Source organism: Bos javanicus, chromosome 21, assembly GCF_032452875.1.
Source record: "Bos javanicus breed banteng chromosome 21, ARS-OSU_banteng_1.0, whole genome shotgun sequence".
Lineage (NCBI taxonomy): Eukaryota > Metazoa > Chordata > Mammalia > Artiodactyla > Bovidae > Bos > Bos javanicus.
Window position 1 is genome coordinate 65,667,044 of NC_083888.1, and position 15,420 is coordinate 65,682,463.

The window sequence follows — 15,420 nt, forward strand, 5'->3', positions numbered from 1 at the left end:
AATAGTGTGTATGTGTCGATCCCAATCTCCAAACTCCTCCCCCCGTCTCTTCCCCTTGGGGTCCGTCTGTTCTCTATGCCTGCTCCTAGAGTTATTCTCTCTTTTGGGCAAAGGGTGAGTTCTTAAAATGACATGATTGTTTTCCTCTTTAATACAGAAAAACACAGTAAAGGAATTAAAGGCTTCCTACCTCTGTCCAGGATACCCTTTGATGTTTTCTCAAATAGAGTCACACACTCAGCTGGGATGAAAACTCGGAGGACACAAAGGTGAACATGGAAAGCTGGAAGCCCTGACCGCCCTCTCCAGCCACCCTCCCCAGCAGCACCCTGGTCAGGGGTTCAACTCCTCGCCTCCCAGGCCTCAGTTTCTTTATGTGCAAAGTGAGTGGGATGGCAATATCCACCTCCTGGGGTCTTCCAAGGACTCAGTGAGTTAACAACGTGTAGGGCCTAGGAGCTGGGTGCTCAGTGGCCTGTGTCCATGCGCCTGCCGCTGGGGTACGTCCGGAGCATATACCTCCATCTATCTAGCTATCTTTTCTTAACTCTTTAAGTAACTTACTGGTTTGTTTTTTGGCTCTGCCGGGTCTTCGTTGCTGCCTGCAAGCTCTCCCTGGTTGCCATGAGCCGTGGCCACGCTTCATTGCGTGCATAGCTGCCCACCGTGGGGGCTTCTCTCGTTACAGAGCACCAGCTCTATGGCACCTGGGCTTCAGTAGCTGTGACTTGTGGGCTCAGTCGTTGTGGTTCCTGGGCTCCAGAGCACAGGCTCAGTAGTTGAGGTGCATGGGCAGGTGGGATCCTCCCAGATCAGGGATCAAACTCAAGTCTCCGGCATTGGCAGCCTGATTCTTAACCACTGGACCAGTAAGGAAGACCCTCTATCTTTTTTTCAAACTCGAAAAGGGATCCCACTTTGTTTGGCATCTTGCTCTTTTCACCTTGTTTATTTTGGAGACCTGTCTGTCCCAACACACACAGGTAGACGCACCTCCCTCTCTCTCAGGAGGCTTTAGGTGCCCGTGTGACATCCTGAATGGTTACCGACACCAGGACATCCAGAAGTTAGAGTCCTAGAAACGTCGATTCTGGCCCAAAGTGTGGACACACATTCAGCTTGGCTGGATGTACATTTCCTCCGGCCCGAGGCAACCCCTGCCGGCCCAGGGCGTCTCCACTGTCCGCGTAGGTTGCACTCTGACCCCAGGTGCCCAGATGGGGTCAGCCCTGTGAGATGTGTGAGGACCACGAAGGTCACAGTGACGAGACAGAGAGGTGGGGAGTGGGCTCCAGGATTCCAGGGCACGTCGGGGCCCAGCAGCATGGGCTGGAGCCACAGTGCCTGTCGGGCCCTCCCTGCAGTCGTCTCCCAGGACCTTCACAGCATGAAGTGCCTGCCTTTGTGCTGAGAAGTTAGCTGGGACGTTGTCAACCAACCTCCTCTAGGCCCTTCCTGAGGAGCCCTCCGCAACCCCCAGGGCTGGCGGAGACGCGAGCACTGCTGCCCCGTGGGGGCGGCCCGCACAGGCGTGTTCTTGGAGGTTTAGCTCCGAACTCAGAGATCCGGAGACTTCTGGAAACAGCCAGATACCGTTCTGAGCCAAGCCCAGCAGGGCTGCTGCTGGGGCCAACCCAGGTCACCCTCGCGAGTGGCCACAAAGCAAGGAAGCACGTCCCCCACTCCGGGACCGTCACTTGCTTAGACCAAGTTCTGGAGGAGAGGCTGCCAATCTGTGATCAGTGGTGACGGCGCTGCGGGGCGAGGAGGCAGCCTCCAGGGTGACGGGGACTCTCTGGGAGACTAAAGTTTTGCACGTTGGTCAACGTACTCAGATGCTGAGTCCAATCATCTCCTAAGAAGGGGTGGGCGGCAACCACCCAGCTCAGCCCATGTCTGTGCCTTCACAAACCTGCCCCTGCTCCATCCAGGGGCCCACCAGCCTCAGCGCATGGCCACTTTTTGTCTCCTTGTCCACCCCCCACCCCAGAACCCAGATTATGAGCATCTAGGGATCAAAGGTCATGTCTTCCCACGTCTATGTCTCCATAGCTCAAAGCAACATGGAAAGATTTCATCAGTATAGACAGAGGAAGACAGGATGTGGAATAGCCCTTGGAGAAGGCGTCCAAAGAGCAAGCATAGGGTCCCGGCCACCCACAGGGACTGTGGTCTTGAACCCTAGTGTCCTAGTCTGTAAAGCGGGGTTGGAATGACAGGTATCAGTGGTCCCTTCCTATTCTGTAATTTATGGGTTTACTCATGACAGAAGGTCAAAGGCAGGGGAGGCCTCTGTGCCCAGTGCCCACTGGAGGGGCAGCCTCCCCCACAGCCATGCTGGGTGCCCGCCACCCACCCCCCAAGACCATTCCCTGGCTCCCCGGCATCCCAGGGAAGGCAGCAGAGGTAGACAGGAGGGCACGAGAGGACACGCTCTCCTGACCATCCAGCCCAGCAAAGCTAGAAACTGTCAAAAAGTAAAAATTCCATTTGTAAACAAGATCGAATTATTTGATTGTGAAACCCGGGTCCATGGAATTTAAAATAATTTAATATGAAACAATATCATTTGAAATGCTAGCCAGCCAAGGACTTGGGAGCAGGGGTGTGTGTGGGGTTGGTAGGGGGGAGGGGAGGTTCTGGCCTCCTGTGGCCAGACACAGGCTGGAACCCAGCCTCAGGGAATAATAACAAGTCATCATTCAACAAGCGTGGTTAAGAGTCAGCTATGTGGCCACCCCAGGCCAGGCACAGGGCAGCTGGCCCATGGTTCCTGTCCTTCTGGGTTCACAGTCTCGGGGAGCAGGCAAGACATAGACAATTAAAAAGCAGAGCTGGCGATCGGGAGAGGGGCATTAGGTGGCATATAATCCAAGCCAAAGGGGAGGCCCAGACGGAGCCAAGGGCGAAGGCTGTTGGCCACAGTGGGTGTCATCAGCGGAGGCTCCGAGAGCTTCGGAACTGCAGTGAGAAACAGGCGTCGCCCTCGGGCGTGGCGGGGGGACGCAGAACAGAAACAAGAGGATAGAAACAGTGGCCGCTTTCAACCCTAACTTCATCTTGCACTGCTGTGTGACCTTGAGCCTCAGGATGTACAGAAAGTCACTTTCAAGCCTCAGTTTTATCCTCTGCAACATAGGAATAATTAATCCAGGTCCCCACTCTCCATAACAGTGTTAGTTGCCCAGTCTCCTCCAACTCTTTGCAACCCTTGGACTGTAGCCCACCAGGCTCCTCTGTCCATGAGATTTCTCAAGCAAGAATACTGGAGTAGGTAGCCATTTCCTCTAGGGGATCTTCCCAACCCAGGGATGGAACCTGGGTCTCCTGCACTGCAGGCGGATTCTTTACTGTCTGAGCCACCAGGGAGGAGCTTTCCTGATGATGGCTCAGTGGTAGAGCCATCCACTGAGCCTGCCTGCCAAGGCAGGAGATACAGGTTCGATCCCTGGATGAGGAAGATCCCCGGGAGGAGGAATGGCTCCCCACCCCAGTATTCTTGCCTGGAGAATTCCATGGACAGAGGAGCCTGGTGGGCTGCAATCCGTGGGGTCCCAAAGAGTCAGACACAACTGAGCGACTGAACACACCATCACTCCCCATCTGCAGTGAGGGTCAGAAATGATTCACGTGGAGCCCGGGGGAAGCAGACGCCACCAATGGACAGGGGCTCCCAGGTGGGGGCCGGGATGCAGTTGGCGCAGGCAGGGGTGAGGTGGTGGACAGGTGCCCAGAAGCCTGGCGCCTGTGTGGTGGGCTCTGTGCTCGGCTGGCTCAGGACCCCGCTGGTGCTTTTTGGAGGGATGATGGAGCCGATCGTGATACGGCAGCGCTTGGCCTCCACGCATCCTGCCTCAACATAAACATAATCGGGAATATTTCAGGGCCGTAAAAGCAAGAAAAACAAACCCAGAGAACCCAGACAGAGAGCTTGCAAATGCTAACTTTCATGTCACATCCAGAAACCACATGTTCCTCCAGCCACCTGCGGGCTTGTAGCTCCGTGGGGAAGGGCTGGCTTGTTGTGTTTAGAAAACCAAGCTGGCCGTACAGCTGCGGGGGACGTCCGGGTGCCGCCCCTCCATCCTCCCAAACGGGGCTCCAGCCCTAGAGGCTGCCTCAGGCTTTCGGGGGCCACAGTGCCTCTGGGTTTGAACCTACCTGGGAGGCCGGGGGCCAGAGGTGAGGACCTCTCATCACTGCAGTGCCCCCATGGGCAGTCCCCTAACTTCTCTGTGCACAACAGGGTCTGGAAAATGCCCGAGGTCACCTGGCCAGTGGGTGGCTCCCCTAGGATTCAAACCAGGCCCCCTGACTCCCCAGTCTCCTTCCTTCCCCACTCCCCACTGACGGCTGGGCATGGCCAGGGCGGAGGAGAGGAGACCAGCACACATGCCAACAATCTACCTGGGAGCCCAGGGAGGGCTCCATGTGCCCCCCCTACCGGTCAAGGCGGCAATGCTGAGAAGCATTATTTTTATTCCTCCCCAAGCCCTGCCAGATTACATTGTCGAGGCCAGCACTTTGGAGATATTTCCTTGGTTTCGCAATTCACGTGGTGACTAACACATGTTACATTTTGAAAACCTCTCTTGGTAAAAATTTAAGCTGAATTGTAAATACATAAAAGTCTCAGTGTTAATGGGGTGCGTGATTTCCCAGTGGCTGTTTTGTAATCCCAGGATCCAGAAAGGATGTGGAATTCTATAAAAATGGGTAGCGAGCACGTATCCGGAACTGCCCTGTGAGTGCCTGGCTATCGGCAGCAGCCCTTACATCTTGCCCATCCGTATAGAAAACCCCTTCGTGTGCCCTGCCCACCCTGCCCGGGGTTGGACACAACTTCCCTCGGTCCATCCCGGGCCCCAGTGACAGAGCTGAGGCGCGGAGGCAAGAGGCTTGCTCAAGTCCACACCCCTGATGAGGGTGGATCAGGACTCGATCCCAGGCCTCGTGCCTCTCTGCAGCATGGCATCCCCTGCCGGGCACCTGTGTCCCGGGCGGGTGGGTCGTCCACTCCGCACAGGCCTTGGCCGATGGCCCCAGGGTGGACCTGCCTGGGACAGCCGATGCGCAGACTGGACAATGGGGATCTCAGTCTCCGCCCGAGCATTTGAAATAAGAAATGAAAGAGAGGCGGCAGCTTGGTGCCCTGACGGCAGGGGCACGTCAGAGCCACAGGCATGTGTTGGAGTCAGCATGGGAAGGTGATGGGGAGAGGAAGGGGGGTCAGGAGAAGAGCCCAGAGTCGGGGAGGAGAAGACGGTCCCCTTTGAGAGAGGTGGGCAACTGGCTACGCCAGCTCAGCGCCAAGCACCCAGCGTGCAGGCAGCGGCCGGACGGTCTGCAGCCGCCCGCCTGCCCCGCCCTCTGCGTCTCCATCACCGCCCCCTGCCCCGCCCCGGTTTATTGCTTGGTGGATAACACATCAGTCTGCACTCACCCTGCTTTTGAGTCATTTACCAGTTCAGCATCGATCTCCGCACTGGACTGTAGGCTCCGGGCATTAAGTGGCCCATCTGGTGGGGTCCCTGTGGCATCAGCAGAGGCTGATCCAGCATCTGGTCATGGCACTTGGGTGATTATTGGCTGAATTCATGCTCCTCTGGAAGATCCAGGGAGCCACCCCATCCCCGCCCCACTGCTGTGGGAAATCCCAATGGGTTTTACCACCATGAAGAACCAGAGCAGACGCGGGCCCCTCCGATGGCCTCAGGGGGCCGTGTAGGGGTGCGGCGGGCAGCTCCCTAATCGGCAGAGCTCACTGGGCATGCAGGGGGCCAGGAGGTGGCCGTGCAACCAGGGACACCTTTATGGTACAATAAAAGCCGGACGCGTATTGATTTTTCTTCGAAGTCCAGGGCCTGTTGGTCTGGGCTCCTCTTGACTCCCCACCCACCACCGCCACCCAAGCTGCCTGACAAGCCCAGGCTCCGGCATCAAGGCCCAAGTCCCCTGGGGCCTGAGGGTCCCCTGGCCAAGGCGCCCTCGCCAACATTCCATGACTTGGATCTTGCAACCCCATATGGCTGTTGGAGTCCACTAAAAGATGTGTCCATCCAAAGATAAAATGTTGAGAGGCTGCTTTCTGAAGAACTTCACAGGCGTGGAGGGAGAGGTGTAAACTCAGTTTGGGTGTTACAGTTAGGGTTAGACTTCTTTTTATTATTATTTTTAATTGGGAGATGATTGTGTTGGCTTCTGCCATCCAACAATGTGAATCAGCCACAAGTACACATAAGTCCCCTCCCTCCTGACACCCCCACCCCACCCTGCCTGGCTAGGCTGTGACAGAGCACAGAGCTGGGCTCCCAGCATCATGCAGCAAATCCCCACTGGCTATCAGTTTTATTCATGACAGTGTATATATGTCAACGCTACTCTCTCAATCCGTCCCACCCTCTCCTTCCCCTGCTCTGCCCAAAGTCTGTTCTCTACATCTGCATATCTCTTCCTGCCCTGAAGATAGGTTCATCAGCACCAGTTTTCTAGATTCTGTATATATGCATTAATATGCGAAATTTTTCTCTTTCTTGCTTACTTCACTCTGTATAACAGGCTCTAGGTTCATCCACCTCACCAGAACTGACTAGAATGCATTCCTTTTTATGACTGAATAATATTCCGTTGTATTTACGTACCAAAACTTCTTTATCCTTTCTTCTGCCAGTGGACACCTAGGTTGCTTGCTAGCCGTTATAAATAGTGCTGCTATGAACATTGGGGTTCTTTTTCGTGATTCCTAAGCAGGCAAGACGTGGTCTAGCTCTCAAGAGACAAACGCATTTGGGGCATAAACAGGGTACAGAGAACCCAGAGATAATCACAGTACAGTGTGGTAAGTATGAAAAAAACAAGTATGTCCAGAGCCCACAGGGGAAGGACCATTTCCAGATGGGGGTCAACACAGGCTCCCCAACGAAAGGAAATTTCCATCACCTCTTGTGATTTTAATTTGGTTCGTATCCCCAGAATTCCCATTATATTAGAGCCGACAGGGCCCTTAATGGAATTACTCAGCTTTCAGTAATAACGAGATTGTCTAGGTCATGTAGGGAAGTACTTTAAAGTTATTCTGTCTTTTTTTTTTTTTTTTTTTTTAATGATTGCAACGACTTACAATGCCGGAAAAGACATTTTCCTTAATTCAATTACCAAGTGAACTAAATGCATTTGCTGCAGATAATTAAGAATCTTTATAAATATAAAACAATTATCCCTTCAGAATACAGTACTAGATGTTATTATTCAAGCTAGCTTCTCAATCAGAAACCCCCTTTTTCAAAACAGTTCCAAAGCACTGCATGCTAATCTCCCGAGGCAGAGCTGCTGGTGTCAAGCTTGTGGGGCCCAGAGCACTCCATCCTGCAAGAGTCTCACTGAGATGCAGGTATTTGCTCGCAGCCACCCGCCTCAGACCCCGAGCTGCCCGAAGCCAGAGCTGTCCTCGCTCACATCCCTTCTAGCCTCGCTGTTCAGTCACTGAGTCGTGTCCAGCTCTTTGCGACCCCATGGACTGTGTCCATGGGATTCTCCAGGCAAGAATACTGGAGTGGGTTGCCATGCCCTCCTCCCAGGGGGTCTTCCAAACCCAGGGATCAAACCCATGTTTCTTATGTCTTCTGCACTGGCAGGTGGATTCTTTACCACTACAGCCACCTGAGAAGCCAATGATAAATATGACATAGAACTGTAAATCAGAAAGAGAAAGATAAATATTGTATACTAACGCATAAATGTAGAATCTGAAAAAATTAGTGTAGATGATCTTATTTACAAAGCAGAAATAGAGACACAGACATAAGAACAAACATCTGGATACCTAGGGTACCCAGAAGGGATAGGATGGATCGAGACATTTGAGATTGACACATACACACCATTGATACCACTCGTGAAATAGTAACTAGTGAGAACCTACTGCATAGCTCAGACTGCTGCTGCTGCTGCTGCTAAGTCGCTTCAGTAGTGTCCGACTCTGTGCGACCCCGTAGACGGCAGCCCACTAGGCGCCGCCATCCCTGGGATTCTCCAGGCAGGAACACTGGAGTGGGTTGCCATTTCCTCCTCCGGTGCATGAAAGTGAAAAGTGAAAGTGAAGTCACTCAGTCGTGTCTGACTCTTAGCAACCCCATGGACTGCAGCCCACCAGGCTCCTCCGTCCATGGGATTTTCCAGGCAAGAGTACTGGAGTGGGGTGCCATTGCCTTCTCCATAGCTCAGGCAACCCTGCCTAAAGCTCTATGGTGACCTTTCCTTATAGGAAGGAAATCCAAACAAGAGGAGATATATGTAGACATATAGCTGATTCACTCTGCTGTACAGTAGAAACTAATACAACATCATAAAGCAACTACTCCAAATAAAAAAAAAATTTAATGATCTAGAACTATACTCGAACACCACACCAACATCAAATTCCTTCACTACAAAATGTAAGATTAACTATGAGAGTAACTAGGCGATGGGTTCTTGGGTTCTCTACTACTTTTGCAACTTCCTGTGAATCTACAACGCTCCATTTTTTTAAAATTATTTTTTACCTTATTGACATATTGACATATGTAAGATTGCGAGATATTTGAAGAATACATCAATGATGTTTTGATACACTTACACAGGTTTCCTGGGTGGCGCTAATGGTAAAGAACCCACTTGCCAATACAGGAGACCTGAGACACGTGGGTTCCACCCCTGGGTCTGGAAGATCCCCTGGAGGAGAGTATGTCAACCCACTCCAGTATTGGTCTTGCCAGAGAAATGCCATGGACAGAGGAGCCTGGGGTCGCAAAGAGTCAGACATGACTGATGCGACTTAGCATGTACGAACATCGTGAAAGGATCTCCCCATCTAGATAATTAACATGCCTGTCACCTCACATAAAGAAAGATTGAAGGCGGGAGGAGAAGGGGACGACAGAGGATGAGATGATTGGATGGCATCACCGACTCAGTGGACATGGGTTTCAGTAAGCTCCAGGAGTTGGTGATGGACAGGGAGGCCTGGAGTGCTGCAGTCCATGGGGTCACAAAGATTTGGATACGGCTAAGCAAATGAACTGAACTGATCACCTCATATATTTATCCTTTTTTTACTTTTTGGTGAGAACATTTGGCTTGCTGTCTCAGGAGGTTTCACTTATTAAAAGTTTAAAGAAGAAACAAACAAAAATAAGTGCATTTGACGTGGGGGTAGCGGAACCACCCCTCACCCGCAGGAGCAGGTTCATCCCCACGGTTTCCTTGACCTCCAGAGAGCCTGGGATTCCACTCTGAATCCCTCCGAGAGGCGCTGTGACTCCCGTGAGCCCCTCCCACGTTGCCTGTATAGCAGAAGGAGCCCAGTTGGTGCCCTGTGATGACCTAGAGCAGTGGGATAGAGCAGGAGGGGGTGAGGCTTAAGACGGAGGGGTTGTTGTTCAGTTGCTCCTTGCAGCCCTGTGGACTGCAGCACGTCAGGCTTCCCTGTCCTTCACTATCTCCCAGAGTTTGCTCAAACTCACGTCCATTGAGTCAGTGATGCCATCCAACCATCTCATCCTCTGTCGTCCCCTTCTCCTTTTGCCTTCAGTCTTTCCCAGCATCAGGGTCTTATTTTTCCAATGAGTTGGCTCTTGGCATCAGGTGGCCAAAATATTGGAGCTTCAGCATCAGTTCTGCCAGTGAACACTCAGGGTTGATTTCCTTTAGAGGAAAAATATATATAGTTATGAATGATGTGCATTGTAGTCTGGCAGAAACCAACACAACATTGTAAAAATTAAAAATAATAAAATTTTTTTTAAGTTTTACAAGCCTTCGAGTCCTTGAACATTATTTTTTCTGCTTTAAGCAAAACTGCACAGGTGTTCTGGAGAAGGCAATGGCGCCCCACTCCAGTACTCTTGCCTGGAAAATCCCATGGACGGAGGAGCCTGGTAGGCTGCAGTCCATGGGGTCGCGAAGAGTCGGACACGACTGAGCGACTTCACTTTCACTTTTCACTTTCATGCATTGGAGAAGGACATGGCAACCCACTCCAGTGTTCTTGCCTGGAGACTCCCAGGGATGGGGAACCTGGTGGGCTTCCGTCTATGGGGTCGAGCAGAGTCGGACACGACTGAAGCGACTTAGCAGCAGCAGCAGCATAGGTGTTCAGCGGCTCCTTAAAAAAAATGATGTTGAGGCAGACTACCTTCTCTGAGTCTGATGGGGAAGAGGCTCCCCAAGCCACACTTACTGGCTAAGTGACCTGGGGCGAGTTGCTTAACCAGTGCTTCTTCGATCCCTCATCTAAAAACCAGGGATAATGATACCTGTCTGCAGGCTTTTACGAGGAGTGCCTAAGCTAATGGGTGTGAAAGCACTAATTTGAGAGTGGCCCCCAGGAAGAGATCGATAAACAGCTGTTTCTGTGATGCATCCTAGCCACCTGAGCAGACCACAATATTTCTGTCTTCTGAAACGCTCCCTAGAGAAGCAACTTGCTGCTGCAAACAAGACCTCCGAGTTGGATCCTGCGAGCTTCCACCTATTCAGCTCTCTCACTGCCTGAATGTCAAGGTGTCCGGAGCGCCGACTCCTGGCCCCGAGTTCTGTCTGAGCCCCTCACTGCTCACCCAAGGCCCAAGCTGCTAGGTCTCCCCTCGGTATCTGCCTCAGTGGGCTTTTCTGGACGGAGCCCTTCCTGTAGGCCCCGGGGCTCAAGTTCCCACCTCATACTAAAGATGAGGGAGAGTGTTTATGATGGAGCCAGGCTCTGAGTGCGGTCCAGGCTGAACTTGGCTCTGCCCTCTGTTTGCCTTCTCCTCCTCCCTGGGGCGGGCTCTGGGCGCGGGTGCGGGGCCAGCCTGGTGGCCAGCCTGATGGCGTTCGGGGTTCTCCCGAGACAAAGAGGCCGAGTCTCCACATCAGGGCTGAACTTCCACCTTAGGCCCCCCTCTGAGTCTTATTTCGCTAATGAGATCAGACAGGCTTGCAATTTTAGGTAACTGCAGTTGCTAAGAGTGGAAGAGGGACTCATTCCCTGGCGCTCCCACAAGTCCTTCCCGGCTTGTTTAGCTTGGGAAATGAGGCAAGAACAGGTAGAAACACTCGGGGTCAAACACAAGCCATCACGAGAGAGACTGACTCAGGCTTTACTGACAGCCTTATTCACCCCCTCAGCCCTCTCGTAGGCTATTTATTTACTCATTTATTCAGTAAATATTATGGAGCGGCTCACCTGTGTCCTGACCTTGTCACACCCCAGGCTTCTGCCTGGTCTGGGTCACAGCCACACCCCTGCGCCCCAACCTCGTACCCTTCCAGACCCGGTCGAAGGTTGCCTCCTCTGGGAAGCCTGCACCTGATCTGTGGCAGACACCCTCCCGCCCTCCCTCCCCACGGAGGGCCAGCTGGAACACCCGGGCCACACAGGCCTGACTAAGAGCAAGGCTACCTCACGTGCGTCCTGGGGCGGGTTAGCAGAGCTCTCCAGCCAGTTCCCCTCGTCTGCAAAGTGCGGATAATACTCATTTGCTGCTGTTGCTGCTCAGTCACTAAGTCACGTCCGACTCTTGTGACCCCATGGACTGCAGCACACCAGGCTTCCCTGCCCTCCACTCTCCCCTGGAGTTTGCTCACATTCATGTCCACTGAGTCGGTGATACTATCTGATCATTTCATCCTGTCATCCCCTTCTCCTCCTGCCCTCAATATTTCCTAGCATCAGGGTCTTTTCCAATGAGTCAGCTCTTCGCATCAGGTGGCCAAAGTATTGGAGTTTCAGCTTCTGCATCAGTCCTTCCAATGAATATTTAGGGTTGATTTCCTTTAGGATGGACTGGTTTGATCTCTTTGCAGTCCCAGGGTCTCTCAAGAGTCTTCTCCAACACCACAGTTCAAAGGCATCAATTCTTTGGCACTCAGCCTTCTTTATAGTCCAACTCTTGCATCTGTACATGACTACTGGAAAAACCATAGCTTTGACTATATGGACCTTTATCGGCCAAGTGACGTCTTTGCTTTTTAATAAGCTGTCTAGGTTTGTCAATAAATAATCAGTTCAGTTCAGTTCAGTTCAATTCAGTCGCTCAGTCGTGTCCGACTCTTTGCGACCCCATGAATCGCAGCACGCCAGGCCTCCCTGTCCATCACCAACTCCAAGAGTTCACCCAGACTCACGTCCATCGAGTCGGTGATGCCATCCAGCCATCTCATCCTCTGTCGTCCCCTTCTCCTCCTGCCCCCAATCCCTCCCAGCATCAGACTCTTTTCCAATGAGTCCACTCTTTGCATGAGGTGGCCAAAGTACTGGAGTTTCAGCTTCAGCATCATTCCTTCCAAAGAACACCCAGGACTGATCTCCTTTAGGATGGACTGGTTGGATCTCCTTGCAGTCCAAGGGACTCTCAAGAGTCTTCTCCAACACCACAGTTCAAAAGCATCAATTCTTTGGTGCTCAGCTTTCTTCACAGTCCAACTCTCACATCCATACATGACCACTGGAAAAACCATAGCCTTGACTAGACAGACCTTTGTTGTCAAGGCAATATCTCTGCTTTTCAATGTGCTATCTAGGTTGGTCATAACTTTTCTTCCAAGGAGTAAGCATCTTTTCATTTCATGGCTGCAGTCACCATCTGCAGTGATTTTGGAGCCCAAAAAAATAAAGTCTGACACTGTTTCCCCATCTATTTGCCACGAAGTGATGGGACCAGATGCCATGATCTTTGTTTTCTGAATGTTGAGCTTTAAGCCAACTTTTTCACTCTCCTCTTTCACTCTCATCAAGAGGCTTTTTAGTTCCTCTTCACTTTCTGCCATAGGGTGGTGTCATCTGCATATCTGAGGTTATTGATATTTCTCCTGGCAATCTTGATTCCAGCTTGTGCTTCTTCCAGCCCAGCGTTTCTCATGATGTACTCTGCATATAAGTTAAATAAGCAGGGTGACAATATACAGCCTTGACATACTCCTTTTCCTATTTGGAGCCAGTCTGTTGTTCCATGTCCAGTTCTAACTCTTGCTTCCTGACCTGCATATAGGTTTCTCAAGAGGCAGGTCAGGTGGCCTGGTATTCCCATCTCTTTCAGAATTTTCCACAGTTTATTGTGATCCACACAGTCAAAGGCTTTGGCATAGTCAATAAAGCATAAATAGATAATACTTACCCCCTAAAACGAAATGCCTGTGGATGTTATAAGAAACATCATTTGCAATGTGCAACCAAGCTTGCAAGAAGGTGAAGAAGTCATCCAGAATTTAAGGGAGAGGTAAAAGTGAGTGACGGCTTAGCCAGTCCTGAAGCTGAAGTGACTCCAGGCTATCAGGCAGGCCCAAGCCCTGGCAGTGGGGGTCTCAGTGGTTGTCGGGCACAGGAGAGAGGGCTTATGGCACCTGCGAGATGAGATGTTGGGACCAGCATCTCTGCCCACAGCCAGGACCTAAGAGGCTTCTTCTGTAGGGATGAGCAAAGACGGAAGTTCCCCCTTCTGGAGCAGGGAAGATGTCCAGTACCCATCCCCCTCCCCCAGAGCCAGCATCTCCAGGCACAGATGGACACATTCCCGGCCTTCTTCCATCTGGCCTGGCCTCGGGACTGGTTCTGGCCAATGGATGCTGAGAAGAGAGGTGAATGACTTCTAGACCAAAACCAGACTCTGCACGCCACGCGTCAAGATGGCAGAGCTGTGTTGGGATTGAGGCAGCCTGGGTCACTGAGTTGCTCCATGTAGGGCAGCTGTCTGGACAGTTGCTCAGATTCCCTGAAAACTTTGCAGGAGCAAGAAGCTTCTGTTGGGTTTAGCCAGAGAGAGGGATTGTTCTTTAGTGAAGCAGGACTTCCTGACTAAAAAGTTGGCAAAGGAGATGACAAGCAAGCTCGCTGTCTCCATCTGGAATCTAGGTGGAGAAAACCAGTCTCCTGTGTTCTTATTTCACAAAAGTTTGTGGGTCACATTTACACTACGTTTTGGTCCAGAAAACCCCTAATGGTAAAATTAAAGATATTTCCAATAAGGTTCTCCTGCTGGAAGCAAACACAAATCCCCCTCCTCCACAACCTGGCCTCAAAGGACCCCACCATATAAACCTACCAATGAGGTGTTCACAGTCCCAAGTCAGAACCCCAAATTCATCAAATACACGCAACTACTAATTAGGGAACTTAAATAAACGTTTTTTTTTAATGTTTGTAAAATTTATTTATTTTAATTGGAGGATAATTCCTTTACAATATTGTGATGGCCTCTGCCATACAGCAGTGTGAATCGGTCATAGGCATACATGGGTCCCCTGCCTCTCAAGCCCAGTGCTATCCTTCACTCCAGTTGTCAAAGAGCGCCGGCTTTGGGTTCCCTGCATCGTACGTCAAACTCCCACTGGCTATCTGCAAAGAAACGCATTTGAGTCGGTTCCAATAAGGTGGATGAACCTAGAGCCTATGGTACAGAGTGAAGTCAGAAAGACAAAGACAAATATTGTACATTAACACATCTATTGGAATCTAGAAAGAGAGTATCAGCGAGCCTACATGCAGGGCAGCGAAGGAGACACAGGCGTGGAAAACAAAGTTTTGGACACAGTGGGGGAAGGAGAGGGTGGGATGATGTGAGAGAATAGCATTAAATGTTTTAAAGAACTGAAACTGGAAACCAAAATTATGGGAAGTTAATAAAGCACTCTCGAAAACAAACAAACAAAAAAAGACCAAATAAATTTGAAAAGGAACCAAGCAGAATTGGCTGTGAAAATCTTACTGATGGTATGAAAACCTTCATATTTGGTAAAACAGCAGATCAGACCTGTTTCCTGAAAACAGAATTTGTCAAATCAAAGGTGGAGTGAAAGAAATTACCTACTGATGCAAAGAGAAAAAAGGAGGTCAGAAAAAAAAAAAAGAAAGAAAGCCGTTAAGAGACACGAGGATCAAATAAATAGCATAATGTTATCTAATTGACGTTCTAGAAGCAACTAGACAGAACAGGACGGAAAGGTGAAGTTCGTGAAGATATAATGACGAACAAGTTCCCAGAACTGATGATGGACGGAAATCTTACATTTAAGATGCACGGCGAGTCTGTAGCAGGATAAATAAAAATGAATTCATGCCTGACACATCAAAGTAACACTGCTGGAGACCAAAAACAAAGCGGAAGCATAAAAGCAGCCTTTTATTCATTCACTCACGTATAAAAGAGAGATTTTTTTTTTCTGAACACCTATTATGTGTCAGGCACTCATGTAGACGCTCGGGATGCATCTGTGGAAAAATACACAGAGTTCATGCTCATTCTCACAGGGGACGGAGATAATGAATAAGCATAAGTAAGTAAATTTTACAGTGTGTTAGAAAGTGATGGACGTGCCAAGGGAAAAAAAGGAGAAAAAAGGGGATTTGGAAAATGTGTGTGGTGGGGAGGAGCCGGGGCAGAGTGTAATATTAAATAAAATATCAGG